The following is a 4,834-nucleotide window of genomic DNA, read 5'->3' on the forward strand; positions in this document are numbered from 1 at the left end:
TTTTAATAAAAAATATTTTTTTAATAAAATTTTTTTTTATTTTTTAATGTGTTTGACAAATTTCTAGTAGTAAAGATAAAAGTACTAGTAAAATAAAAAAAAATATTTTTTATGTAATAAATAAACAAAAAAGAACTTTTATATTGTTATACCCAAACATAATTGATAGATAAAAAGACCTTTTTACATGAGATATCCAAACATAAAATTACTTTTACTTCTCTATAAAATCTTTTAAAAAAAATAACTCGAAAAAAGATTTTTTTTTAAGAACTCACTCAAACAAATCCATAATCTTATTAGATACTACATACATTATTATAAGTTATTTTATTATATATTTCGCTGTATTATAAGCATGTTGTAATAATCGTTCATTAACATCATCCCTTTCGTTTCTCTAATGATAGTCCTAAAATTAAAGAATTTAAAATATCTCTTAAGAGTTCAATAATTATAATTATTAAACAATAAAAAGCACACGATGCGTACTTAATAACATTCTTTCAACGTGATGGACATACATCACCATAATAATAATAATAATAATAATAATAATAATAATAATAATAATAATAATAATAAAAAGAAATACAATTTTGACCTGTCAATAGATTTCTAGAGAACCCTGTTGGCGTTGTTGAATATTCAATCTCTTCTAATTTTCTATGCTTGTTTTCTTGTGAGTTTACAAACTTGTAAAAACGCAGACATGTTCATTTTGCTTTAATCGTTGCGTGTCTTTATCTGAGTCAACGAGTTCGCCAACCGAGTCGACTCAGCTGACGCGCCTTTCTAATTGACGCCACCACCTTCCTCATCATTTCTTTGATTCCCTAATCACACTATAAAACCCAACCAACCCTAATTTTTTTCCTCGCTCCAAACACACACCATCAATTTTCTTTCTCACTTCCCTTTGTTTTCTTCATTATTCTTTTATTGTTCCTCCACCATTTTCCGGGAAAAAATTAATTGTATTGTGTGGAAATGAATTCAGTGAAGATTTTGGCTTTCCCATTTCTGAGTTTGTTGATCATTGCAATTTCTCACATGGCCCATGCTCAAGACTTGGCTCTCTCTCCTTCACCTCCTCCCACTAGTGATGGTGAGTTCAATTTCTTGCTTCCATTTTTTTTAATATGTTGTTAATATTTGAAGCAATGAAAATTCAGTTGGGTTTTAATTAATATTTAAATTTGTTTTTGCTGAATGCAGGCACTGCTGTTGATCAAGGAATTGCTTACCTTCTTATGGTGGTGGCTCTGGCAATCACATACATGATCCATTAATTTTCTTTAATTAATTAATAGATACTAGTAATAGATTAGCCATATTCTTTCATTTACTTTTTCTCTCTTAATATTAGGGTGAGGAAATTCCAGAGTTAATGTACTGTAATTATATTATTGACGAAATTTAGTAATATATAATATGATTTAATTGTGTGACGCATTCTTCTTTCTTCTATATATTCAGTTCTGAAGTAGACGCGGTTTATTTTGGCTTTTCTCTCTGAGATTCTATAAAATTCTATTTTTGTGGAGGCTATGACATTCACATATATACATACATGGACACAAGCTGGTCAAGTCTAACGAATTTGATTCACAATTTTATGTTAATGTTATGTTTTTTATTTAGATTGCATACGTCATTGTTTGGGTTAGGTGCATTTCTTAGCAGCCACACTTTAAGTATGCTATTTGCCCAGTGGCTACTCTTCCTTTTTTATCATTTATCCTTTCTTTTCTTTCTTTTTTTAATGCAAAAGAATAAAATAGTTCATTTGAGTTTAATTCTTATTTTAATCTATTCAAATTAAGTGTGCTAGCTTCGACGGAACCAATTCATCCTCCATTCTGGTTATGTTTTAAGGTGATGTTTTACAAAGTTTTTTTTTTTTTCATTCCTATAATATTTTTCAACTCAGATAGGTCAAAAGACTAATTAACAAGTGACATTAGGACACTTTTATTAAGGTTGTTTTTATTGTTAATTAAAAAAAAACAAAAGTGTGTAAATGTATTATGGGTGCATGAAACTTGTTATATTAGATTAAACTTCTTAAAGAACTAGTGAACAAAAATACTATATATAATTATACTTAAAATTATATATTATTATACTATTATAGGATAATTGAAATATCTAATCAGATCAGAGAACTCTTAAATCTTTGGGAGCTTGTATAAAGTAGCGGTGTCAAATGCTGATAAATCTGTTTATTCAGTTGACCTATTGCGCTATATTTGTTAACTTCTTGGGTTGAACCTACTGGATCAAGTTTGGGCCTAGCAATCCTGAAAGCCCAACATGCAAATCAGTATATAAATCCCGAAAGCCAAGTCCAAAAAATCCCAAAAGCAGCATGTCATAAACCGAAATGGTCCTATGACCAAAAGCATTAAAAAAAACCAAAATCGTCTTGACAAAAAAAATACCTAAATGGTATTAGTGGTTGGAATCTCAGTTCAATTGGCATATCATATGATTGGAATAGTTACAATCCCAACTGCTGTGGCCTTATCCATTAAAGCCAGAGCTGATGAAATTCTCTATGCCATCATGAGAAGAGACCTTACGCCTAGGAGATGGAAGGCTGCTGCTGTTGACACACTTATTAAATGGACTCCCCCTCCTGAAGACTATCTCAAACTGAATGTTGATGGCAGCCGAGGCCTTGGATCAATGGCAGCATCACCTGTCTCGCTGGGAGCTGTACTCGGGTTCGAATCCTCAGTGAAAAATATAAAATTCATATTAGTAGTGTCTCTATATAGTGTGTGTGAGTGTGTTGTGTGTGTGTCACATGGATATAATGTCTAGGATTATAGATTGTCCAATCTACTTGACAAAAAAAAAACAAAGCAGCAAAAAAAAAAAATTAAGTTTTGAAATTAACTTGCCGGTTACACTTTTTTTCAAGATGAACTTTATTAGTCTCTAACAACCCACCCAACATTTTAATTTAAGCAAAAATCAATCTCATCATAATCAGGCAATAAATTAAGTCTAATTAATAATTCATCAATTTAACGATGCACATAATAAGCATCGAGAGTAGTTCTTCTCGTGAGAGTCAATCATCATGTGAAAATTTCACTAATGTTGATTTCACTCTTAATTAATTCAAGATAATTAAGCACCCCAAACCAGAAAAATGTTTAAAAAACAATAAAATTTATTATTTTTGGCCAATCACTTTTAGTCATCAATTCAATTTGTTTAATTTAATAATTTAACAACATATTTTTATTCCATACTTTTAAATATTAATAACAAACTGTTGGCCAAAAACAATTCTGTTGCCTTCTAGTATTTCTCTCCCAAGCCATTAAAGAGTAAAAATCAGTTCACATGGCTTGTTGCTCCAAGTACAGTTCTTAATTATAATATAGAAATAGAATATGATCCACATATGACTCTGACTCTAACCAGGGTAGAAATATTTGGTGAAGTAAATCTTGGGGTAGGGTGATTTTAATTATTTATTCTTATATAATAAGACATTTCATGTACACTTTCATCACTTGAGATTCAAAAAGTAATCTATGATAAATGCCTATTATTGTTGTATTATTATGAATGATCACATACATCTATTTCCTTTAGCAAATTTCTCTACCAATAAATAAGGGTAGTTTTTCTTTTCTTTTCTTTTTTTCTCTAGGCATACTCGATGGAGAAACTGACATGTTTTTTGAACTTATTTTATATTAATTCTAAATCAATGGTTTTAAATTAAGTAATTTTAAAATTTCTAGAAACATATATTAATTATACATTAGAATATACTGAATTTTTATTTGTAGGCTTATTTTCTGTCTTCTTTTTTATTTTTTTTAAAACCATGAAAATGGAAATAAAAGAATAATACTGCAAATTAATTTCCAAAAAATTTTTAATCGAATATTTTTATTCTCAACAACAAATTTTAATTATTAAATTAGGTATAATATTTGATTTTGATAAATGAACCAATTGTTAAGTTCAATTTTGATAACTTTTTTGTCATTATATAATAAAAACATAATAATCACTAAAAGTTTTTCAATTTCTCATGCCAATTTCTTTATATAGACGAACAATATGATATAAGACTGATTTGTTGAATGCAACAAAAATTTACAAATCTATTTAATAATTAAAATTTATTAAAAACTAAAATATTTGAACAATTCGTTTTAGAAAAGACTGATTTAAAATAAATATTACTCGAAATGAAAATTATGAGAAAAAGAGCAACATTATCGAGAAACACAAAAGTAAGAAGTGAAATCCCTAAGTATATTAGTCTCAAATCCAAATACCATGTGCTTAACTTTGTATATATTCAAATTTAAGTATTATCCACAGTATGATTTCTGAGTTCTGGGCATGGATATCAAAAACCGTTGCCATTCTTGCAAGAAAAGAATTATCCAATTCGGAAGGTGTTGCAATGATGAAGATGCAAACAATAGTTACGTGTCACTCTCAGCAATTGGATCAAGCAAGTTGAGGTGGAAAGTTCTGTGGATGAAGCTGAAGATGAAAAAGAAGAAGCTCTTTGATTCTTCTTCAGCATCATCATCATCATCACATCCTTATTATGATGCATACACATATTCTCAGAACTTTGACCATGGTAATGCAAAGGATGAAGCAGATAACCTCTCTAGATCTTTCTCTGCTCGCTTTGCTGACTCTTCTAAAGTAACTACCGTTATTATCAACCATAAGGTACTTTAACTAAGGCAATGCCATGCCCAATTTCTCACTTTCTTTCTTTTTCTTTTTAATTTTCACTCTGTATATCATGCAATGCTTGCTACATTAACTCTTTCTCTTT

General features: G+C 29.3%; 1 long non-coding RNA gene across 1 annotated transcript; it reads left to right on the plus strand.

Moving 5' to 3' along the window:
* The first annotated feature begins 955 nt into the window (after positions 1–955).
* On the plus strand, positions 956–1,451 carry LOC107490225 (uncharacterized). The gene is made up of 2 exons (XR_001592352.3): positions 956–1,108; positions 1,219–1,451. It is a non-coding gene; the product is annotated as an uncharacterized LOC107490225 (long non-coding RNA).
* The last annotated feature ends 3,383 nt before the right edge of the window (positions 1,452–4,834 follow it).

This window comes from Arachis duranensis, chromosome 5 (assembly GCF_000817695.3).
Source record: "Arachis duranensis cultivar V14167 chromosome 5, aradu.V14167.gnm2.J7QH, whole genome shotgun sequence".
NCBI lineage: Eukaryota > Viridiplantae > Streptophyta > Magnoliopsida > Fabales > Fabaceae > Arachis > Arachis duranensis.